Below are 27,356 nucleotides of genomic sequence, written 5' to 3'. Positions count from 1 at the left end.
ACGCAACCGTACCGGCATGAAAGACGTCCTAAACACCGCAGAAATGGGGAGGGCACATGGTAAGGATGGACCACAGAAGATGGACGCACAGACTGACATTGTGGGATCCCAGGGTCGGCAGAAGAAGAGTGGGATGCCAGACGACTAGATGGGCCGATTTCTTCAAGAACAAGGCAGGATCACAATGGACGAGCAGTACAAGAGACAGACAGCTATAGAGAAATCTAGAAGCCACCGTCCTCAGTGTGTAGTGTGGTGCGAATCTTACAAGTGCATATAGTGTTTGTGTACATAGAACACTGCTTAGGATCGGCTCACCTAACAAGTGAAGTCTACTGAGCCAAGCCCTGTCAATCAGGAGGCGCTTGCCCTTATGGGATCTAGCAGGCTAAATTTATTTATTTATTTATTTATTTATTTATTAATAATAATCGGATATAATAATTGTTAATATTTATTTTGTAATTTTACGATTAGGCCTATATTATAACTATTATTAATGATGAAGTTTCATGTTTTTATTGATTCGTATTTTCGTGACTTCGTACACATTTTGCAGTAGGTCTATTCTTCAAATTTGAAATACTATTTATATATAGGCTAATTTACGATTCACCGAAGTCCACACTTTCACAAGCGCTACATTATACGATTTATTTTGTTCGTATTTATTGAAAAGGAAGGATGGCTATAAAACAATGTAATGTTTTAAAACCATAAAACATCATTCTTCTCAGTAATTTAAAATTGCGTAGCGATTTTGGTAGTGTTTTTAAATGTGCCTGTTCAATCGAGGGTTAATTATTAACTCCCAATATAAACATTTATGCCTAGAATCACTATTGATGCTAAATAACGTAAATGTTTTTTTCCCCTACTTACTATAGCAGTTTTCAAGCAGGAATCTTAATATAACTTAGAAAACTTACCTCAGTGGAAAGAGGTTCATCCTGGTTCTCCCATGGGAATCGAACCGAGCTCCTCAATACACATACTCTCCATAAAACGCCATATTTGCTTGCTTTAATTGAAATGAAAACTCATAATGGCGGTCCAATTTATCATATGCATTGTTGAAGACTGTATTGTTACGCGTTGAGCGATGAATGCCAATTACAAAGAGAATGAAAAAATGGAACTAGCTTAGAGATCTTCTTCCCCTTCTTTTATTAATTTTGTAGCTGAAACTTCATTCTATATTATGTTGGCTGCGTTTTTGTAATAGAAGATGAATCTTAATGTTGCAACTATGCAGTTAAGAAATCATATGTGTTCATCTGTGTATTTGATTTTTTAAAAATTATGTTTCTTTTTATGTGTCCCCATTTTCTCTAGAACTAGTGAAAGTAGACAGTTGACATTTCAGGTTTTTTTTATATCATACTACATTATTTCAGTCATGTGGTAACTGACGTACTGATGGAAAATATAGACTAGAAACCTCTGTAGAAGTCGAGACTTTTTCAATAATAATAACAGTGAATAGGGATTATAAAGAACGGACACTTCGCGTCGTTATCTTTGATGTAGCCGGACTGATTTCAATGACCTTCAAGCCAGCTAGTGCGTGAGATTCTGCTTTCTCCCTAGAGTTGGCGCTGACATCACACCAGCTAGCAGTCGACACAGCGGAAATATAACACATATAATTAATACATCTAGGTACATTATGTACTCAAATAAATTGCATCCATAAAATAATAAATCCGTCATTAACTGTAATGTCTAGACTCTAGAGTTCCTTTATAATGAGAGTTGAGACGTTGACCCCAACAACAATTAAAATATGTAATGATTTGATAGCAATGTTTTTATTTATTTATCAGAGCTTCCTCAAATTAGAGGCTTCCATTAGACAAAGCATACAAAACAATACAAGAACAAATAGAAGATGAGAGCTAAAAGAGTAAGAAAAAAGGCAAACAAATACACAAACAAACAATGGCAGTTTACAGAAGAAAAAAAAATTGAAGTAAAGAATCAATGAAAGCTAAGAAGGAAAAAGAAAAATGATAATGGTGCGTCAATTTTTTTCCATACACTGAATTAGAGTCCATATACGTGGTTCTGTAAAATTTTGACTGACTCTCTAATTATGAGGAGGGCCAGTTCATTCAGAAAAGATTTGTGCAGTCCTAGGGTCTTAAAGAATTGAGAAGAGAAGTTGGGTATCGTTCCTCTTGCTCCAAACATCAATCCCGTAACACTGATATCGTGAAGTTGGTACTTATCTTTATAATACGGGATGGTTGGAACGTAGATTGCTCGTTTCTCCTCATGTACGTCTTCGGGCTGTCCTTTGTACGTTTCAAACCTGATGGTGGGGTCGATTATCATACCCTGAGACAGGGATTCGCTAATTGCAATTATGTCTGTTACTGCCATTGTCGGCGGTTCCATGGACTTCTTCATAGACGGTGTATTTTAGTTTTCTAAGGGCATCGGCCAGTTTAGTTCTAATTGCATGGTGCCTATGTATACGCAATGTTTCGCCATAAGGGCAGGCTCCCAGGATATGTCCAAGAGAAAAAACTGGAAAAACAAAACTCTTATGAGAAGTAAAACCATATACCTATATTATATTATATACAAATATTAAACGAATTTGATACTAATTTTATAATGTATTATATTATTTTATAATATAATTTATTATATCTGAAATATAAAAAAATTATTATTGCAACTAGTTCGTCACTGAGAAATAAGGAAAAGCTGTTAACTTGAATTTATTTGAAGCAAAGCGATACTGGATTATGCAACAAGGTAGGTGATGTTTGAATCCTGTGTCTCAACTCTATTCTCAATTATTATCTTAGTCTATGCTCGATTACACTAACCTCTAGCGCTTGAAAGTAGAACTAAAAGCTGGCATACAGAGAAACAAAACACAGGAAAATTCGCTCAGTGTCCATTCTTTATAATCCCTTTTCGCTGATAATACAATAGAAGTAGGTTATTCGACATGTAACAATTGGAATGAATGTCTGTTTCGCCTAGTACTTACTTTTAAAAGTAATGGTCATAATTAACATTTCATTTCAATTATTTTCGAAGCTTACATTTGGAAAATGCATTAATATCAATGAAAATAGTGTCCATTCTGGAATCCTAGAGAATGTTGCTGAAATGCCATTACTTTTTCTTCTAGCTATAAAACATTGTCCTTTAGTACAGTAATTCATTTTATTTTATAACAAAACAAAGTAATGTGATTTTTATGTCTTACTAATTAAAAGCACCAAGTGTTGTCCGGGTTTTCCTTTTTGCTTCTATTTTTAATTAAACTGGTTGTTAGATTTTACAGAAATCTCGGAAACTCAACTATAGACAACCAAAACGAATTGCCTTTACTAAGTTTTCTCGTCCATAAAGATAATCTTTACATAGCGTCACTTACTTCTTAGCCAAATGCCTGCCAGGGTCACTCAATATAAAACAGGTGTAGATCAGGCATCGAAAAGAAAACATTTCATCATGTGCCTTGCGTTCAACTGTTTCTTTTAATTAATTTTTATTTGTTTATTTATTTTTGCTTATTTATTTATTCTGATGTAGTTAAAGCCATCAGGCCTTCTCTTCCACACCACCAGAAATATAAATAAAATAACAGAAAAAAAATCAAACTATAAACAAAGTAAAACCAAACAAAAATATTTACAGGCTACAGCAACACAAGATTTAAATGAATTAGCATTGTCTTCAAGTTCAACAAAACAAACATATACCCGGTATCTATACACCCACTAATTCAAGTGGTTTATCTTATTCGTGGGCGTCAGTATATCAAAAAGCATTGCAACTTTTCTGCCGTCTCCTTTCCTCTCCATCGCAAATGTGATGTTGCACAGAGGCAGAAATAAAATAATTATAAGATCTGTACATTGATCTCAAGGTGTGTCTATGTGTGCTTTCACTTGAAATTCAGACACAGCTGATGATAAATAAGGAATTACCTTGTTCCCAGTCAGAACCCATTGGGGTGTTATTGTGAGCGATAATTTATCTAATCTGTTGTACATATACATATACATATGTAATTTAATTTATATTAAAAGTTGTTTTACCTCTTAACCGCTGTATGCTCACTTATATCATACCCAATTTTTAAAATATGACTTGAGAAATTTCGATTATCTCTCAAATTCAGGTCATATTAATTATATTATTTTTAATTTTATAAACAGAAAGAAAAACGTAGAGTATAATTTCGCGAGAAGACATTGTTTAACATACATGTTATGAGTGACATATATTTTAGAAATTAAGATATTGTTCTTTCCACAACGCTTAAAATTGGCAATATTGGCAATATAATTACACAGATATTTACAAACATACACAGACGAGGGTGATGTAAAAATGATATCCACCGGTGAGACAATCCGATATGTGTAAATTATGAAAATGAGATTGCATTTAATCCTCTAACAATTATGCAAACATTATGTAAAAATTTGGAATTACTTGCATCTTCACCCCTTCTCCAAGCCGATCAGAAATTCTCTATCTTAAATGCTTCGATTTGCCCTACACTCATCTATCATTTTCAAAATATTCCCCTTCGTCAGATTCCCCAAAAATTTCTAGAAGACTCTGACAAAATGGTAAAATGCATTACGCAATGTCAGGCATCACAAAATCAGGTCCGCAATCGCTCAAGCTCTTTGTGACAAGGGATATACCACCTATGAAGAAATCCATGGTCTATCGGAAACAGGAAGCTGTCGGCGGGTTGATATATTAGCCTTTAACAACACAATAGGCTATATAATAGATCCTACTATCCACTTTAAATTGAATACAACTCAACCGGAAGATGCCAACAATGAGAAGAATCGAATTTATGGTCCAGCTGTTCCTTATTATTGACATATCGATGGCTGAGAACCAGACTGTTCTAAGTCCAACTTTTTATAAGAAAGAAATCTGTGTTTCATTGTGTTCCAATTCTTGTATGCATGTATGAATCGAACAAAACTGTAAATACTCCTCTGCATAAGGTTGCTATGAAGCTATTCCAAATTGTTTCATGAAGCTTTGAATGTCAGGAGCTTAAAATAGCTCTCCTGAAAAAAAATAGTAAAATAGACTTGGAACAGTCTGGTTCTGGGCCATCGATATGCATAAGTTACAAACAATTGAAATTATTGGGTTATTAGTGGGTGCTAGAGGCACGATTATAAAAGAGTTTATTAATTTCTGTAAAGAGTTCAATCTTGAACCTTCTTTGGCCATGACTGTTTCTTTGATAGCTCTAAAATATTGAATCTATCTTCTGAGAAAACACATATATAAAGTAAATTAATAATAATAATAATAATAATAATAATAATAATAATAATAATAATAATAATAATAATAATAATAATAATAATAATAATTGTATTTCTCACGAAAACATTTTCACAAAATTGTACGCATTCACTAATACTTGTCTATTTGGTATGCTATAGGCACCGTGCAAGCTCCTCTGGTGGCGACTGTTGTTACTAACTGCGGGACAGCAGCGATAGAGTTGTGCTTGAAGCGTATGAATATACTTAACATCTCAGGTTAAATGATTAGAAATATGGCTGATCCTAAAAAGCGGAAAGGTAATGCAAATTGCTGTGTTCTTGAGTGTAGTAATGCTTATAGGAACACACCAACCGATATTGTTTTTATTCATTCCCAAAATAGAAAACTCAAGCGCAACGACGCTAATTGTGGATCCATGCAGTACGCAGACGAAAGTAAATAAGGCTACACTGCTTGTAATCATAGTAATATTATATACTAGGCCTGATATAAAAAATATAATGTATACAGTATTATGTTTATAAACAACCATTAAGTTAACAACAACAGGAATTTATCATTTAAATTTCAAAAAGTACATAATTACTGAGTTCTTTACACATATATTATGTATAATATTAGCAACAATAAATAATAATATACTTATTTTTAAATGTAGGTATTCATATCGATATTTAATTCTTGATTTCAAGTGCTGATGGTTCACCTTGGAAACCAACACCCGCAGCAAGAATTTGCGGTATTCATTTTATTGGGAACGAGATCAGAACACCCCCAAAACTAGCATATCATTCCCAGTATTTTTATGAAAGATTACAAGAAAAAGACTGCCTCATCTCAACTAGCTCCGGAAAGGTACGAAAGAGACGCATAAAGAAGAAGAAAAGATTAAAATTTAAGTTTTATGGAAGGCGAATGCTCAACAAGTGTTATTTCGAAAAATGAAGTAGCCATACAGGCAGAACCAAATGAAACCATTCTTAGTGATTTTGTTTTTTCTTTCACAATTGAATTGTGTGAATTGTCTACTCAAGTGTCTATTACATTACATGCCGAACTGAAGTCACATAAGAAGTGTTATGACAAGCGTTCAGGAACAGATGATATGTTTAATGAAATCCAAGGTTTCCGAAATTATTCTACAATAAAATATGAGACAGAACTACCAGACATTTGTGGTTTCGAATATATTGTTAAAATTGTTGCCAAGTGAAACACAATCATACCCGTAGAATCATAAGAAATAATTTCAATTCTATCATTTAACCCAAAAATAGCTACCATAGATAGTCGAAATGCCCCAAGATGTAGACCATACATATTATTTTTGCCATTTTTATTAGTGAATTTCACATCGAAAGCTTTCGAAAAATTCTGTCCAAGAGTAAGGTTAGTAAAGAAAATCGTCTACTCATATTTTCAAATTAAAATGAAAACTGGATTGTCGTATTCTGCTATGAGGATGATATTCGGAGTTAATCGTACAATTATAATTATGATGTATTTTTACCGCCACTTTAATGTTGTTGACATCCACAATGGTTACTGCAATTTTGGGTTTTGGCCTAGCAGAGAAAGTATTCAGGAAACAATGCCTGCAATATTGAAAAATGTAGAGTGACAATTAATTGTTCAGAAGTGGAACAGCCACCCAATGTGGATCAGATGGTGGCCTTCAAATCTAAATGCTACCGAGGCAGATTGAGTGACACATTCATAACAACTGATTGCGGATTATTGACTTTATTAGAAGGTGGTGATGAAGTCAGGTTTTTCCGGAATAATAACAAACCTCTCCGATAAAGGGATCATTGTTGTTACTCCACCGTATCTGCACGATGGTAAATTAACAGCTGAAGAAGTCAAAACTACTTACAGCATTGCCAGTGTTCGAATTCATGTTGAAAAGCGCATTCAGCGAATTAAAATGTACAGTAGCCCTATAACATTTTACACAAACTATCAATTGAACTGCTTCCGCATGTTGATCTTGTTGTTTATTCAATTGTCCAAAGAGAAGTCTGAACATCACAAGTGATACCAACAAGGCACCACTTATAAGGCAACTAGGCCAGAATATCATGGGGTAGAGTGGCCAGTTCCTTTTCCCTTTCATTACATATATCGCCGACTAGCTACAAATTACACTAGTCAGACTTCATATGCATACAAACAATATTGTTCGTCCTCTGACACATATCGTCAAGTGAGATGTACAGCCTAATAACAGATGTACATATCAGCCAGAACCTCAATCAGAGGTAGTATGTTGATGATATTGTTCATTATGTGTTGTGTTTTAGAGAATTTGTAGTCGCCCATTATTCAGGAAGTGTAATTAAGATTACTTTTAGAATTAAATCACATTAAAATACGTAATTTATAGAGACATTATACACACAAATATTACGCATGTCATGATATCAAATATAAGTATATCAGTGTTTTCGTATTATGACTGTTCACCCTCATTCAGTGGTCTGAAATCTGATTTAAATGCCAAACAACTTCACTGATATTTCAGGAACTTTGTAGTTACATTTTTACACTCCTCTAGCAGTACAGAACTTTCCACTGAGTCTATAAAATAATTAAAGACTGGAGATTGCTGGGTTTGCAGTGAAAGACCTGCCCTTGGGAGAACACTATGAATCAATGAACCCATTCTTACTAATATTACAACTTTTTATCGGCAGAAAGCCGCATGTAATTTCTATATCACACATGACTAGTGAATGACTGCAAGCCTGTAGTTAATTAGGAATTGAGACACTGCGCGGCGCCACCAGTACGATTTTGAGACCCATGCATGGTGCCTATACTTTGTCTTTCAGGTCAACCCCTATTTTAGGGGAAGTTTGTTTTATATATATATATATATATATATAAAGTTTAGATGTGCTCACTCGAAAGCAATAATTGACAATATGAAAGATATTGATATTGAGTTTCTAAGTGAAAGTCTGCAACTTGAGTGACTGTCCTTGAGCTTTATTTTAATATGGTCATTACTCATTACAAATTCCAGTCGCACTGACATTGAACTTGCTTAAAATCGAAAGGCATGTTAGTGGGTATCACAAACATACATAGGTTAAAAAATTTTCTTCTGTCGTTTATAGTTAATATTCTCACTTATATTACGTATTGCATTAGATTTTTCACAAAAATTCTTGTTCCATTGTATAAGTATATAGGTAAATATTTTGCAATACTACTATTGGTCATTCAAAATTAAGTTTTAAAATATTTTGATGGCAATCCTTCAAAGAATTCAAAAATTCAGTTGGATAAAATACTACAGCCTGCTGACTACAACTGTATCGAGAAATTCGCCCAAATACGGTCCTGGATTGCATAAAGATACTTATTGCATGAATTGTCTAGATTTTAATCTTCGTGATGTATAAACAATTTGTTTAATTTCGTGTTGTATTTTCCAGGGCCTCGTGAAAAAATATATGTTGAATATAACAGAAAATAAGAAAGAACATTTGACAGCAGAATATTGGATTTTAATACTATACAAGAATATTTGATCATATTTATTTTTACGTTTTATTTTTTAATTAATTTAACGTCCATATGTCCAATTTTAATATAGCCTATATTTCTTTCCTGACTATGAAGGTTAAATGTGCACACTTAAAAAAAAAGAAATAGAATGTGTTCAAAACCAAGCTCTCAGGCATAGGCGGAGTTATGGGGGGGGGGGTATGGGGGGACACTGCCCCCCAAAACTTGTCTCAACTCTTTTTTTTTCTATTAACATTAGAAAATATTTAATTCAAAAGATTTTTCTTGCTTCTCTTTATGATTAGGTTTCTGTGCTCAAATTGACGAATTAATGTCTTCAGATCATTTATTTTAAATTTCTAAATGTATGAGAATTTTTATACCTCATTTGAGGAATGGAAGCATTGTAATGTTTCTTTTGTAACAGCCTGTACCCATATGTTAGAAGTCTGCAGGTGTTCAGGCCGCCACTTGGAGAAATATGAATAACATACTGCACAACAATGCAGAAAAAATAAAAGTGATCCCGGTACAATGTGTAAATTTAAAGACGAGAGATTAAGTAAAATAATTAGAATTTACATTTCATATATCTTCAGGAAGGTAAGCTTCAGATAAAGTTTCTGATAGCACTGTTACGTAGTGTTATTGATGTATACATGTGTTTGTGTATGAGAGAGAAAAATAGGGAGATTGTTTTAAGTTATGCCCTACTATAATTTGTAGTAGACCTACAGTTCAAGCGCTATACAACTCGGTCCAAAACATCGCGGATATGGATGTAACACTGTAAGAAATATGTCCCCCGAAAATACCTTGATTAATGATCATTTTCCGATACTCTGTACCACGGTCAAACTATAAAGGGGGAAGGAGGTAAATAATGTCCCCCATAACCTTGTTGTATTGGGATTCTATGGGTTTGCTTTGCCCCCCCCCCCCAAGGAAACTGTTCTCTCTCCGCCTATGCTCTCAGGTTCATTATTGGTGAATCAAAACAACTCCAATAGATTCTATGAGATCCCTCACTAATACAGATAAGTATTAAATCACATATCAGAGAGAAACAAGGAAAGAGCCACTCAAATTTGATGGGAAAACGCTTACTTCCAGCAGCTCTATTGCCGAGGCCTTTAATAAGCATTATAGCTCTAAACTTTCTCCTGAAGCTAAAAGGAAGCAAAGGCAGATTAAAAAAGATCTAAAAAAATTTAAGAAGTGTCAAGAACAAACAAATGATATATTCAGCAGAGAATTCATCATAAGGAAACTAAATTCTGCAATCCATTAGTTAAAAGATAACAAATCTCCTGGATCAGATAAAATACATGTTGAATTTCTGAAACATCTCGGACAAAAGGGAAGAAACGCACTACTGAAATTAACCTATCATGGACCTCTACTGTACCTACAGAGTGGAAGAACGTAATAATTATCCCTATTCTAAAAAAAGACAAGACAGCTGATGACATAAATCATTGCAGACCAATTTCTTTAACAAATGTCATTGCAAAAACAACAGAACGTATGATTTCAGCAAGGTTAAATTGGTTCTTAGAAAGTAATAACATACTAACACCGGCACAAACAGGATTCAGACAACACCTATCTACATTAGAAAATACAATTCAGCTATCCCAAGATGTCAAAGAATCTTTCAATAAAAATCAAGATACGCTATCAGTTTTTATTGATTTTGAAAAAGCATTCGATTCAGTATGGAGGTACAATCTACTCGAAAAACTCACAAAACTAGGCATTCAAAACAACATGTTAAACTGGATCACTCACTTCCTTTCCCAGCGTTTCTATGCTACAAAATACAATGACAGTACTTCCAAATTCCGACAAATAAAAATGGGCCTCCCACAAGGTGTAGTACTGAGTACAACCTTGTTTAACATCCACATCAATGATCTCCCCCTGGCTGTTTCAAGCCCAGAAATAAAGACAGCTCTTTTTGCAGACGACATGGCCATGTGGACATTTTCCCCACATATAGTCAAATCCAAAGCTTCAATGGAAAAGGCTCTGATCCTATTAGAAAAGTGGACTGACAACAATTGGATGGCCATAAATACTGATAAAACAACATTTCAAATATTTAGCTTGAAGAAAAAAATCCCTAAACTAAATCTGCAGTTCAGGAAACAAACCTGAGCCAAACATATGAAACGAAATATCTAGGGACAATTTTTGATTCAAAATTATCTTGGAGAAATCATATTGAAGCATAGTAAACAAATCAACGAAACGATCTTCAATTTTAAAGAGATTAGCTGGAGCAAAGTGGGGTAGTTTTTTTTTTTAAGTAGGTTATTTTACGACGCTTTATCAACATCTAGGTTATTTAGCGTCTGAATGAGATGAAGGTGATAATGCCGGTGAAGTGAGTCCGGGGTCCAACACCGAAAGTTACCCAGCATTTGCTCATATTGGGTTGAGGGAAGACCCCGGAAAAAACCTCAACCACGTAACTTGCCCCGACCAGGAATCGAACCCAGGCCACCTGGATTCGCGGCTAGACGTGCTAACCGTTACTCCACAGGTGTGGACAAAGTGGGTTAGTAATCGGCAGACTTTGAACACCACGTACAAAACATTCATCAAGCCAATACTTCTCTATAATGCAGAGGTAATAATTACAGCAAATAATTTTAACCTGAATCGACTAGAAGTATGCCAAAATCAGGCCCTGCGACTAATAACTGGTGCAGCAAAACCAACTCCAATCATGGCAATGCAAGGCTTAACCCAGAACCCTCCAGTATGTCTAACTCTAGAGGAGCAGGCACTAACACACCATGAAAAAATACTACAGTTAACAACAACAAAATGGGAAAAAAGACTGTTACAACCAATCAAGTTGAAAACACAAGTTTCCTGTCCAAAGTCACGGAAATAAAAACAGAATTGAATCTCCCTAAATCTAAAGAAAATATTTTATCCAGAGAAAACCTCCTAACCTTCGAACCAATATTCAGCTAGATTTAGAAGAAACAGTTACAAAATCTGAAACTTCCAAACCTGTACTAAAAGCGCTGGCATTAGAAGCTGTGAACAATAGATACCACCAGAAGAATGGTTACATATCTACACAGATGGGTCTACTATCGATAACAACTCAGGATCAGGAATTACGTGTGCGTTATTCTCATTTTATCAACCAGCAGGATACCATACAACAAATTTTGATGCGGAAATAACGGCTATTCATATTTCACTCCAACACTTACTATACAGAATAGATAAATTTCAAAATGCTGTCATACTCTCTGCATTATACGCAATAAATTCATATAAATGACGTCAATCGAAATTAAAGAATGTCACAAGATGATTCAACAACTTCAAAAACTACAGAAAAGAATTCAATTGCAATGGATACCTGCACATTGAGGAATTTCTGGAAATGAAACCGCTGATTTTCTTGCCAAAAAAGGCTCCAATTTAATTCAGAATAGAAATAAAAGCCTACCTTTTCAAATCCATGAAAATACTAATTAAAAACAAATATAAAATCAAGCAAAACCAAGCACTATGTAACAAAGCCGAGGATAAATATGGAACATTTTAATAGAAAAAAAAAACAGAAATTATTCCAGAAATCCCATGTAAAACTGCAGTAGCAAAATTCAGACTGCTTACGGAACATAATTATTTGGCCAAACATTTGCATAAAATAGGAATTTACACGAATCCTAGTTGTCCTCTATGCCACAAAGAAGAAGAAATGACTGCAGAACTTGTACAAACCTGTGAAGTTCTACCTGCTGGATCCACCACGGAGAAATATTGGAGAGCAAGAGCCCTAATGGCTTAGTTGCCAAAACTCAGCATTGGATAACGACGACGACGACGACGACGACGACGACAACAACAACAACATATTAACAGCGTCAAAATGACAATAGAAGGAAAAGCACTGATCCAATATGAAAAGCTTATAAGATTCAGTAGGGGCTCGCCGTAAAAAAATTGGTGAAGTGCTGTTCACATAAACAAATGCATGAACAGTTTTACCAATATAATGAGTAGGCCTACTATTCGTAAACTACATATAATTTTACACATGCAAACAGGAAAACTAATTTATTTGAGGACTCGCCCAATTTCTTGCATACCAAGTCAATTCTCGTATCTTTTAAGCAGCAAACCTGTCGATGATGTCTTCATAAAATGTCTGAGTTTAACTGAGGGTGGACAGCTATGCAAATCTATGGGGCTAATGATGAAAGTCTCTCCTATGATGTAGCATTCCGAGTGAAATTTTCGATTTTTCAAGCAGAAAAGCTTATTTCATCGGAAGAATTTTTTTAAGTTATTTTATACTACTTCTCTATTTTCTTAGCACTTCTTGAAACAAAGAACAAATGGAACTGTAAGTCGTCCAGAATTTGAAACATCTTTCTTATTCTCATATTTAAGTCTACAAAACGGCATTTCTAATAAATTACAAACTGTGTCATTTTCGGGATATATATTTCGCACTCATTTATCAACATTTTCTATGTACTGGCACCTAAGTACTCGTAATTGTATAATAGCACTATAGTGATTAAACATATAATATACACATATAATGTAGGATTAATACACTATATACACTTATCACTAATATACTCTAAATATATTAAGTAATAAGTTAATATATACGTACACAGTACTAAACTACATGACAAGTACATTTACACGTGCGTTAAACTTTCAAATACAAGAGCTGGATCAAAACTGACGAGCTCATGAGAAGAAATAACACACGCCACGGAAAACAACATTTAAACTTTGCGAATGTATGTGGGGTGTATTCCTGATAAAATAACACAGAGCCAGCTAATTTACCACTGCAGGGGTGGCTGCTTGGACACAGGGAATGAGAATACTATTCTCGAGTCAGGTAGTACATACTGTAAAATTTCACAGCCCTTAAACAATAGCCCCCGGCCTTGGAGACCAGCTTCAACCCTTCTCTATTATTAGTACCGTTAGAGCTGCAAAATGGTTACTCCACCTACAAGTCTAACAGTTCTCCGTAACTGAAAGACTCAGAAACGCACTTTGCTCATACAATCTTTCTTTAGTGTGTGATGTCACGTTACCATGGAAACCAAGTGCTGTATGAGAATGGGAGCCCAAATAATTTCACCTCTACAGTATTGTAAGTTCCAATAGACACCGCTCGGCGCTCGTAACAGTTGACATTATTCTATTCAGCGGACGGTTACAAGTACTATTTATACAACTAAACACTGTTCATAACGACTGAAAAGAAAACTTTTTTTATTTTAGAAATACTGTACGGTACCAGCAGGGGCGGCCCGTCCTTATGTGCTACAGTGCTACAGCACAATGATAATTTTTGCTTAAATAATGTATTTGCAATGCCATAGTATTTAATCTGTCATTAAGACAATTTCCCGTGGTTATGTTCATGATGCGTTATAAAGTGTTTAGTCTTCGCTCTTCGTTCTTTGGTGCCTCAGGGGGTTCGTTGTGCTACTCAGAACTTACATGAGAATGTAGATAATTATTGCGCATGTGCGAAGCTGAAATCACTACTCTGATTGGCTATTTTTACGTGGGGAAGTGCTGTAGTCAGCTTCAGCACAACACAGCTTGGAGATTGCAAAAGTAAAGCGTAATGAAAGAATGCTTGTTTGTGGAAGAACTCGGAACTATGTACAATATGTTTGGTAATTCAAGTGTCCAACTGCTGCTGCCATCTACCAGTTTTTTTGAGGTTCCTCCTGAATCAGTCAGCAAGCGACGGAAAATGGAATCCGAAAATTGAAGCCAAGGAAATATGTGACCGTATAATTCAGGAAACTACTCATCGTTTCCAGTCTTTAAGCTACCTAGACGCAACAAAATTGTTAAACAGCAAATTTTTTGACAATTTTTTGCATAATTTTCCTGAACGCAAACTTGAAGTTGCTGTCAACAGCTATACTGTACTGAACAAAAGAATGTTAAAGACACAACTTGGGGTTCTACATATATGGAAGACTCGGCTTCCGAAATATAGATGGAGCTGTTCAATTGTTACAATACATAACATAGCCTCCAACAATTCACAGGATCCATTCTGTGAAGTAACGAAGTTGTTAAATATTTTTGGTACAACACCAATGACCACTGCTGAGCCAGGAAGATGATTTTTAAGGAACACTATGTCCCAGGACCGCCTCACTGTTCTTACAATACTGTCAATAAAAAAGAGTATAATGTCCAAGATGGAGGGTTTAACGTTTAACAATAGGGTAATTCGCCACTAGGTGAGTCTCAAATTAAGATAAATTCATGTAAGTGTATACAGTAGGCCGATATAGAGATTGTAGCACACTCATTATTTTGGCCACCAGCTGCTACTGGGTACCAGTAATAACTAGAATGAATTATTAATACGAGATAAAATTTTTACACATAAATAGTTGAAGTGGCACTTCACCTACTTCACCTGAATAACCGCCCCTGATCAGATTACCAGGAAATAATTGGCATTCATACAGTCCTCTCTATAGATTAAAAACTCAAAAAAGTTTCATATCCATGGTTCAAGAATTAACACAGAAAATCAACATCCCGAATTTAAAAGAAAACTTACAAATTAAACCAAACCCTTAAACTCTATTCAATATAGAGTATAATCTAAATTTACCAGAAGGAATACTGAAATCAAAAGTAAACACTGAAATAATGAAACAATTGTCTTTAGAGACAATTAATACTAGGTACGGTACCCTCCACAAAACTGGCTTCATTTATACACCGACAGATCCTTGATCTCCAGAGAACAAGTGCAGGTGCAGGTGTTACATGCTGTCTCTTCTCACTTTATAGATCTCTTGGATATGGAACAATAAGTTTTGATGGAGAAATCATTGCAATAAGTGAAAGTCTCAGGAATCTTCAATAAATTTAAAAATGCAGTTATATTGTCAGACTCCAAAGCAGCTATTCTATCAATAGTCTCTAGGCACACACCTTCATCTCAAACAGCAGAAATAACTGAAATGCTCTCTCAATTAATAACACTCAAAAAAGAATTGTATTCCAATGGATACCATCCCATTGTGGAATCCTGGTAAATGAGAATGTGGATGCTTTAGCAAAGAAGGGCAGCACTGCTACTTACATACCTGTTACTGAATCTATGTATTACTCTGTGAAAATATTTAACAAACCTACATACTTAGACTTCAACAAACAAAATTTGATAACACAATCTCAAGGGAAAAAATGGAACTCCACATCATAATCCACAGTTAATTCCCGATTTATCAAGCAAATCGTCTGTAGCTGCATTTAGATTGGCAACAGGCCATGACTGTTTGGCCAAGCACCTACACAGAATTGGAATATATCAGTCCCCTAACTGTCCATTGAGCAATTCAAATCGAGGAATGGATTCAGAATACCTTAAAATCTATGCTTCAATGGCTGACCATGACAATATCTTTGAAAAATATTGGAGTGCAAGAGGTCAAATGACTTTATTGTCAAATGCCTGGCATTAGAAAACAATAACAACAATGTATTGGTCAAAGCGTGTAGATTTGAATTGAGAAAACAAAACACAGACATACATACATACATACATATACACTTTTATATACAGAGTTTCTACAAAAGAACTCCGGGGTTTGAGACAAGGTTTATTACACTAAGGAAAAAGAAAAGTCAACTTGCATGCATAGATGATATGAAAGCATACATACAGAAGTTTATTAATGGAGAAAAATTCGCTCCGACGCTGGAGATCAAACCTGGGTTTCCCAGCTCAAGCTCAACATCAGCAACATCTCGCACCTGATGTCAACCAAGGTCATGGGTCTGCCTCTCTAAGAATGGGAACCAACAAAGTATGTGAAGTCATCACTGTCGAAAGGAAACCATAGCGCAGATGATCTAAGGATAAAAAGGAAGAGGGACGAGGAACTAGCCTCAGAAAACAAGAAAGGAATTTAAAATCTTCTTTTAGCCTAGGTGTCTTAAAGTACGTATGTCTAATCAATGCAAGCCATAAATCACAATAAAAACATTATTTTTGACACTACTCCCTTCCAATAGTTTTTTATTCACTCTATTCCTAATACTCGTGAGAGAACCGGTTGTTAATGAGTTTGAATATCACCACTGGATTATGCTTTCCCCTTATCCTCACGTTTTTCAATCACCACTATGCTTTAAAAGAGCATTTCAGTTTTACAAGGTTACAGCGAAAATTGATTTCATTATTCAGAACTTCTACTCATGATATTTTGCACTTCTACTCATGAGTTTATTTGAATTGGGGATTGCAGAAATAACACATGTCAATACGCCACACATTGCTGTTTCTGCAATCCCCGATTCAATTTAAGTAATAATAAATAAATCACATTAGTAAGGTAAAATGAGGAAAAAAAACTTACATGGGACAAGTGGGTAATTTGCTCAATTTGTCTTTAAATTTTACTACAACATTTTTTAATCTGCTGTAATTTTCAGCATACTATCCATTAAATATCTTAAATACTAAAAGACTGTGAAGGCTGAAGGAAAAAAATGGCTGCAGGTAATTTTTAAGAAAATAGTTTTAAAATACTTGGAGCTTATTGTGTAAGTGCATTTTCAGTAATATCTTAACTTTTCCTTTTAATTTAAGTCCATTTTAAATTTCAAAATTACAACTCTACTCAAAAGACAGTGCACTCATTTTCATTTGAGTATACTCTTACACTGTGCTTTCTTTCTACGTAAACAGGTGGTAGAACTCTGTGTAAAATTTATTGGAGCCGACTTGGAGATGATTACTGCCCAGTACACTGGGAATTCAAAGCCTAAGCAGAGCTCAGAAAAAAACATAATTAAACCTTCTTTATTTTCCTGAGATTTCTTCCATGTTAGTATAAATAAAACTGACTAAATTTGGGTTAAAAAATTAATAAATTTGTTTGCAACAAAGACAATAACTATACTAGATACGGTACCAGTAACCCAAAATATTAGAAGATTTTTCCACAGCATAGCCATATTTCCAGTATTTTCTTCTTTCTGTCACACTCTTTCCTTGTGACGTCTTTTAGCAGCCAAAATTTAGCACAGTGGTCAGGGTTGGAGTTATCAATGGAGGCCCAACAATTCTAATAAGAAGCAAGAGATCTCAGTGGGGAGACAATGAAGTTTAGTTGGGAAGAGTCTCACAGTATATTGGCAGCGCGAATTTCGAACATTTCTCGGTTCTGTGATGAAAAATATAACACAAAAAGGGAATAGGCTATATTGGAGAGACGGCTGCAAGTTTTATAAAATACTGATAAAATGGCTATTAAGGTATACATCAACAGTAACAAGCCAACACCTCTTCTTTCCAGATACTCTGAAAACCTAGTAGGACCTATATCTTTCCTGTGCGGGAACTCCTGCCAATAGTCATCTTCTATGCATTAAGACAGTCATGTCAATTGATGCCCATAGGCGCAAGCGCGCGCTTTAGAGCTCAGGAGAGCCTGAGCGCTTTACAGCGGAAAGGAAAGAGATGGACAAAAGAGGTAGTATATACCGCTTGGTCGAGCTGATGGCCAGGCCTCAAGATGGCGGTCAGTAATGAAGCGAGTGTTTTTAGCTCCCACAATTATTGTGATAATCCGTGGTTAATAAGTAATAGATGTATTTCTTGCTTTGACTTGGAAAGGGAACTTGCCGATACACGTTTGGAACTTAAATCTGCTTGGGAAATCATAAAAATACTTCAAGAAACCAGAGTTACTTATGCTGACGCGGCTGCTAGGCCTAATCCAGAAGGTTCGAACGTTGGTCCAACATGGCGCCAGAACAAACGTTGCGTTTCACTAAAACAGCTTAACGAAATTCCTAGGAGTCTGCCCATCTCCATCTTCAACAGATTTGAGATCCTTGGTGAATCTGATGAATATAATGAAGAAAGAAGTAAGAATAATGGAAGCAGAGAAGAAAGAAACAAGAAGAATGATAGCAAAGAAGCAAGAAGAAAGAAGAATGAAAGCAGAACTTTAGTAGAGGTTAAGTCCGTCAGTGAAAGTGTGTTAGGCCAAATATGCAACTAAAAACACTTAAACCACATAAAGTTTCTGTAATAGGTGACAGCCATGCAAGAGGTTGTGCCTCGGGATTATCTGTGAATCTCAGAAACACTGATTATGATGTCTATGGCATTGTTAAGCCAGGTGTGGGTCTAGAAGAAATAACTCGCTCAGCAAAAGAAGACCTAAAGTGTTTCGCGAAACAAGATGTTATTGTAGTGTGGGGTGGCACAAATGATGTAGGGCGAAACAATACCGACAAGAGTCAACAACACCTGCAATCCTTTGTTGAAAACAACAAGCAGACGAACATCATCATCATCATGACTGCTCCCCATAGATATGACCTTGACGTGACATCCTGTGTAAATAGTGAAGTAGTGTCATTCAACCGTAAGCTGAAGAAAAGGATGAAGATCTTTAGTCACGTCAATGCATTAGATCTCAATGTACAAAGGGAACACTTCACAAAACATGGACTCCATATGAACTACAAGGGAAAAGAAGAATTAGCAAGGGCTATATCTCCTGCCATCGAAGGAACCTTTAGGAAGGAGTCGCATGCAACGCCTCTTCAATGGAAGTCCGACTCGATGGTAGATAATGAAGAAAATCGATGCCCCCAAGAAAGTCTTCAGAGCCCTGAAGCGGCAACTAGATCCTCGGCTCGACTTGTGAAGACGCCTGCCCATCTACGTGATTTTTTATACCAGGGCCACTCACGGAGATTGGAACCACAGACCTAAATAGTGCATGTAAACTTAGCTCCTTCTCATTTGCTGATAAAAAGACTTCTTATAATGCTAACAAAATGGCCTCTGTCACATTAATGCATCAAAATTTTCAATGCATTAGAAATAAGCTGTATCAATTAGAAATAATCATAAACCATGATTTAAAGAAGTTAGATATCTCATGCTGTACAGAGCACTGGCTAAACACAAAGGAAATAACATACTGTCATATTCCAAATTTCAACCTTTCAAGTTACTTCTGTCGGAACACTTACAAAAATGAAGGAACAGCTATTTTTGTTAGACAATATTTATCACATATAGAAAAAAAGAATACGTATTATCTAAACCAAGACAAAGTATTCGAACATGCTGTGACTGAAATTAGAGGTCAGGATTATAATTTAACTGTAGTGTGTGTCTATAGGTCCCCAGATGGCTGTATAAAAAGCTTTTCAGAAAAGTTTGAACTTCTTTTAAATCACCTAAAAAGCAAAAAGAAACAATTAATTTTGTGCGGTGACTTCAACATAAATTTTTAAAATAGTGATGCTACCATAATAGAATTCAGATCGCTAATTCGATCATATAATCTGATAGAAGCAATAGACACTCCAACTAGAATAGCCTCTAATTCTAAAACATGCCTAGACCAAATAATTATTGACCATGATTCTTATCCATTCTCAGTAGGAAATATTGATATGGGTATCGCAGACCACAATGCTGTATACTTAAATATTTATGTATTTGAAAACCCTAAACCAAATAGCATTAAGCCAATTAGGTACCGGTATAAAAGGTCTTTTAATGATGAAAACGTTGAATATTTTAAACGTTTGCTAAGCAAAGAAAATTGGATTGAAGTAACCAACTTAGCAGATGTGGATGCGAAAACAAACGAATTTATAAACTCAATAACTCATTATTTTGATGTTGCTTTTCCACTATAAAAATGTACACTTACAAATAAGCAGTTCAACAATTCAAAAAATTGGATAACGAAGGGGATTGTAACTTCTTGTAGGAGGAAAAATGAGTTATATAAATTGTGCCAAATTACAAATAGCCTATATCTTAAATTACATTATAAACGATATACCAGCATATTAAAGAAAGTTATATATGCAGCTAAATTGAAATTCAATGGAGAATTCATTATGAAAGCACAGAACAGAGGTAAAGCTATATGGGAAGTTGTAAAGAAGGAAACTTGTAAAAATACCAAAGTCTCAAATCAAGACTTTTCAATAATACACAATGGTCAAACAATTCAAAATTCCTTCGAAATAGCTGAAATTTTTAATAATTTTTTTGCAAATGTAGCAGAAAATCCTAATAACCAGGTAACATGTAGTCAGGAAACAACCTTACATGGAACAGGAAATGTAAACACCATATTTCTATCTCCTGTGACTGCAGATGAAATTCTCGATATAATAAAAAAACTAAAAAATAATCTTTCCTGTGGACCTGATGACATTCCGGATGGTATTGTAAAGAAATGTGCCATAATACTAGTAGCTCCACTTGTAAACATCTGCAATTCATCTTTAATTAGTGGTAAATTTCCTGAACAATTCAAACTCGCAAAAGTATGTCCTATATTTAAGAAGGGAGATAAACAAAATATTAACAACTGTAGGCCAATATCTCTATTATCTACATTCTCTAAAATCCTTGAAAAAGTTATGTATAATAGATTAGTTCGGTTTTTAGTTTGCAATGGTGCACTATCTAATGCTCAATTTGGGTTTCAAAAAGGCAAAGGAATTAATAACGCCATATTCACTTTCACGGAATTTATTCTAAATTCAAAAGACAACAAGAATCAAACAGTTAGGCTATTCCTGGACCTGAGCAAAGCATTTGACACAGTTGATCATAAGATACTGATCCAGAAACTACAATGGTTTGGCATAAGGGGGTTCCTAAAAGTTGGTTTGTTTCTTATCTAAGTGCAAGGCAACAATTTGTTGAAATAGGCTCAATGAAATTATATCCCACTATCATGAAATGCGGGGTGCCCCAGGGTTCCATACTTGGCCCAATTCTATTTCTCCTATATATAAATGACCTTCCCTCAAGGATAACGCAAGCTAAAACCGTTCTCTTTGCAGATGACACTAATATTGTTTTCAACGCTCTTGATAAAAATAATTTACAGGAGAAAATAAATGAAACCTCAAGACAACTAGAACAGTGGTTAGCTAGCAATAGACTAAAACTGAATGTCAGTAAAACCGTTTGTATGTATTTCAGTCAGAAACAACTACATGACTCCATTGAAATACTACTTAATAATACTGAAATAAAGGACGTCGATTGTACAAAATTTTTAGGGATATGGATTGATTCCAACCTCACGTGGGAAAGTCATATTCAATTCTTAACTGATAAACTAAGTCGTTTGTGTTATGCTTTCCGTGTCCTAACCAATATAACTCCCAAGGAACTACTTAGAGCGGTTTACTTTGGCTATGTTCACTCTGTATTATCGTATGGGATAATTATCTGGGGGTCATCATCAAAACTTGCACAAGTGTTTAGACTGCAAAAGAGAATATTGAAAATTATAAAGAAGGTACCTATTCGCTCTGATAGTAAAAAAATATTCAAAGAGTTTGATATTTTGCCCCTACCTTGTATTTACATTCTTGAAACAGTCTGTTTCATCCACCAAAATTATGATAGTTTTAAAATAAACTCTGATTATCACAACTACAGCCCAAGAACATGCAATAATTTACATTTTAATCATCATAGGTTATCCAACAGTCTCAATGGCTTATCACATACAGGGATAAGACTTTACAACAAACTCCCTGTTGAAACTAAAGCCCTTAACTATGCTAGATTTAAAAGGTCAGTGAAACATATTTTACTTTTCCACATGCCTTTTACTGTCAATGAGTATCTTAGTTTAGCACTCCAAATTTAGCTTACAGTCGTTAGTATCTCCTTTTGTGTTTACTGCTCTTCTTTTCTATCTGATTCATGTCTGGGGTGAGACTGCCCAAGAAGATAAGGAAACCAAGAACCTTTTACAAGTAATGGTCTGAAGAAAACTGTGGAGAATTGACTTCATTACTGAATGTGTTGATTGTATATTATTTGTATATTATTGTAGACATCTTGTATGTCGGAATAACATGTATGTAACCGCATATTTATTATGTATTCACTCTGACGATGCCATGAAATCATTGTATTTCCTAAGGCTAATAAATATCTGTCTGTCTGTCTGTCTATCACACTGATTCAATGGATAAAGGGAAGAAAACTTATTAAAACTGTATCCATGTTAATTTTTAAATTTGTCTGAGAAATGTAAGTGCATTATAAGAATGTACTTAAGTTTTAATGTTAATGCTCATTTTTCACAAGCTTGTTTTTTATTCAAAAGAAATATTTTCTCAACTTTTTTTACATAACAGTGAAATTTTCAGATAATATGAACATGTTATTTTATTTTGTAGCCTTACAGGTACTGAAACAAAGTTTTCATAAGTCTAATATATCATAAATACGTATTACTGAATATAGTGTATTGAGAAATGCTATGGTCATAATTCTTACAGTCGACCTGGTTGGCGAGTTGGTATAGCATTGGCCTTCTATGCCCAAGGTTGCGGGTTCGATCCTGGGCCAGGTCGATGGCATTTAAGTGTGCTTAAATGCGTCAGGCTCATGTCAATGGGTTTACTGGCATGTAAAAGAACTCCTGCGGGTCAAAATTCCAGAACATCCGGCGACGCTGATATAACCTCTGCAGTTGCGAGCGTCATTAAATAAAACATAACATTTAACATTAATTCTTACAGTGATCATACTGAAGATAGTGTATTAAAAATTTTGAAAATATTTGTATGCAAAATGTTTGTAAGGAAATGAATTAACAAAGCAACTACTGTTACATCATAAACAAAATATATATGCCCATGTGTTGTAAAAAAGTCAGGCAGAATTCGAGAAAATAATTTAATATTCTGATGAGGGGAAGTTTCGTACCAATATCACCTTAAAAGCATAATGCGATAAGAGTTTTGTTATGTAATATTAGTTACAATTAAAACATATACCTAGGTCACTTTGCTTTGCACTATAATATTGGTTTGATTAGTTTATTGACTACTTTTACAAGGCTAAAGATACCATCAATATCAATTCCAACTTACCATGTCATACTCAATCTCTTTCTTTGGGATATCACTTTCTTTATGAATGATGTGTTACATTCACTTAGTACAGTATAGTTGTACTATCATGGAATTTATGTGAATATTCCTTCTTAACTCTTTATTATGTTATTAACGTTTAGAACACAACTGCAATATTAAGAAATTGGTGTTAGTAGGCTAATTTTGTTTTACAGACAATAGAAAATAGTTTTTGCACCACTGTTTTCGTCATCCAACAGGCTGCTATTCATATACGTAATCCTTCTTCTTTCCAAACCTAGCGCTTAATGCTCGCGTATGATGTAAAAGTCAGAAAAATGCGCTTGCTTTGACATCACAGCATTAAGAGTAAACATGTCGGTTGCTATAGAAACCATAGTGCTCTATTGTTTGCTACCAGTTGCTTATACACCCGTCCCCATCTGGCTTGCATATGCCTCGAAATTGTGAATTTTCTCTTTTCACTCAAATCCGCTCTCGAATTTTTCATCTAATTTGTCGATTGTTGATTGTTGATCAATTGAGATTGTAGATCTGGTTAGTTACGAATCATTTAACACTTCTATGAACGAGATACTGTATCTCTTCACATTCTCGAGTTAAACTGCCTCGGCTACTTTGCAATCTGGCAAATTCCTCCTTCCGTGTTTTCCTACATGGCATCATCTGCTCAAACTCAAGGTCACGTTGGATACATTTTTATATTTCGTTTGTCAAACATCACTTACTTCACTGAATTATGTTGTGCAGTTTGGTAATTAAAGCCACGACTAAACTGGCCTGAAAATGTGTTGGTCGACTTTCTGGGATGGCACCCTATTAGACATACTGGATCGAATTTTTAGACATAGCCTATTCCTTTCGACAAGATTAACTCCATATGCAGATGAAATTATTGGGGATCATCAGTGTGGTTTTAGGCGTAATAGATCGACTATTGATCAGATTTTTTGTATTCGACAGATATTGGAGAAAAATGGGAGTATAAGGGTACAGTACATCAGTTATTCATAGATTTCAAAAAGGCGTATGACTCGGTTAAGAGAGAAGTTTTATATAACATTCTTATTGAATTTGGTATTCCCAAGAAACTAGTTCGATTAATTAAAATGTCTTAGTGAAACTTACAGCAGAGTCCGTACAGGCCAGTTTCTATCTGATGCTTTTCCAATTCACTGCGGGCTAAAGCAGGGAGATGCACTATCACCTTTACTTTTTAACTTCGCTCTAGAATATGCCATTAGGAAAGTTCAGGATAATAGACAGGGTTTGGAGTTGAATGGGTTACATCAGCTTCTGTCTATGCGGATGACGTGAATATGCTAGGAGAAAATCCACAAACGATTAGGGAAAACGCGGAAATTCTAGTTGAAGCAAGTAAAGCGATAGGGTTTGAAGTAAATCCCGAAAAGACTAAGTATATGATTATGTCTCGTGACCAGAATATTGTACGAAATGGAAATATAAAAATTGGAGATTTATTCTTTGAGAAGGTGGAAAAATTCAAATATCTTGGAGCAACAGTAACAAATATAAATGACACTCGGGAGGAAATTAAACGCAGAATAAATATGGGAAATGCATGTTATTATTCGGTTGAGAAGCTTTTGTCATCTAGTCTTCTGTCAAAAAATCTGAAAGTTAAAATTTATAAAACAGTTATATTACCGGTTGTTCTTTATAGTTGTGAAACTTGGACTCTCACTTTGATAGAGGAACAGATATTAAAGGTTCTTAGGAAAATATTTTGGGCTAAGAGGGATGAAGTTACAGGAGAATGGAGAAAATTACACAACGCAGAGCTGCATGCATTGTATTCTTCACCTGACATAATTAGGAACATTAAATCCAGATGTTTGAATGGGCAGGACATGTAGCACATATGGGCGAATCCAGAAATGCATATAGAGTGTTAGTTGGGAGGCCAGAGGGAAAAAGACCTTTGGGGAGGCCGAGACGTAGGTGGGAAGATAATATTAAAATGGATTTGAGGGAGGTGAGATATGATGGTAGAGACTGGATTAATCTTGCTCAGATAGACTAATGTCGGGCTTATGTGAGGGTGGCAATGAACCTCCAGGTTCCTTAAAAGTAAGTAAGTAAGTAAGTAATTAATTAAGTAAGTAAACCTATTCACGTTAAAAAAGTGCCATTTTGGTGCATTACCCCCCCCCCCAAAAAAACTGCTCTTGTCTCAGTCATTTTATATATGTCGGACAGGTATGGGCTACAAATATTAGAGTGATATGCACTTTGATTTACACTTAACCCAAATCATTCTTAAAGTTTTCTTGTCAGACTGTTTACATTACATTGAAGATAGGCCTATATAAAAGCAAGTCAAATTCGAGAGATGAGAGATCTTATTCAAATTGCATTCTCCAGGAAGCATTATCCAACATCAAAAAGGTACCGGTACTTTGAAGTATGCTGGTCATATTGTGATGCACTTCAATGAATATTAAACAGCTTGAAAACTATACAACATTTATTATACTTAATTAATGTCCAGCTTTCTGTAAGCAGTTCTGTAGATGGAGTGGGATGGGATAGCTATACACTCACTCTATACTCAGGAACTTATTAAATATCGTGAAAACATTGAAATAGTGGTAATGTAGTTCTAAATGAAGAGCTGAATATAATGCACAGAGTTTACTTAAGAAATTACGAAAAAACTGATGCCAAATTTATTCTTAAGATTTTTTAAAATTTGGACTACAAATTTCAACTTGCTCTTTTTCCATTTCTCCTTAAACTTGACTTGGCAAGTTATACCGATTTTCTTTTATGAATAATAAACTAAAGGGCAATAAAAATCACGTCCCTGAAAATTTTAAGGGGAGTCTATACTTCCATATCTTACAATGTTAAATTCCTCAATTCTGGGTAACATAGTTTCCCCTAACTATGGTCCACATTTGTCACATTTTTCTTTGTATATTCAATACTATTCATCCAGATTAAGTGAAATTTTGGCTTCGGACTCCTGTAAGTGTATATTAAATAAATATTGACATATGTGTTTGAAATTATTTAATTACAAGTGTTAAAAAAATAATAAGCATTGGTACATAGTTGTATTCTGAGTTGCCCAACTATGGTCCACTCATATATTCATGCTTGAAAGCATGAATGGACTATAGCTGGAGCTGTAATTATTCGTAAATCAATACATTGAGTTTCTAATTTAAGGGTAGAAACATAATCTAGCGCAGAAATATTAAAAACTTACAAATTATATCAATTTCCTTCCAAATGTTCAACTGATTTTGTCGCCACCCAGATGTTGGTAATAGCAGGTATTACTTCCCTGTGACTGTATGACTGTTACCATTCACCGATTCAACCTTTTGATCAGATTTTGATGTCAGTCTGGTCGATTCTATTCCATTCTTTACTTAGAACATTTCGGAGCTGCTGTAAGTTGCTGAGAGGAGTTAGGCGACTTCTAACTTGCTTCCCTAGCATGCCCACACATGTTCAATAGGGACTTCTTGCTGGCCTATTCAATCCAACATTGTGAAGGAACTCAGCCACAATTCTTGTAGCATGAGGGCGTGCATTTTGATGCATTAACA

The sequence above is a fragment of the Periplaneta americana genome, chromosome 15 (assembly GCF_040183065.1).
Source record: "Periplaneta americana isolate PAMFEO1 chromosome 15, P.americana_PAMFEO1_priV1, whole genome shotgun sequence".
NCBI classification, from domain to species: Eukaryota; Metazoa; Arthropoda; class Insecta; order Blattodea; family Blattidae; genus Periplaneta; species Periplaneta americana.
Note: the sequence above shows the minus strand (reverse complement) of the source record.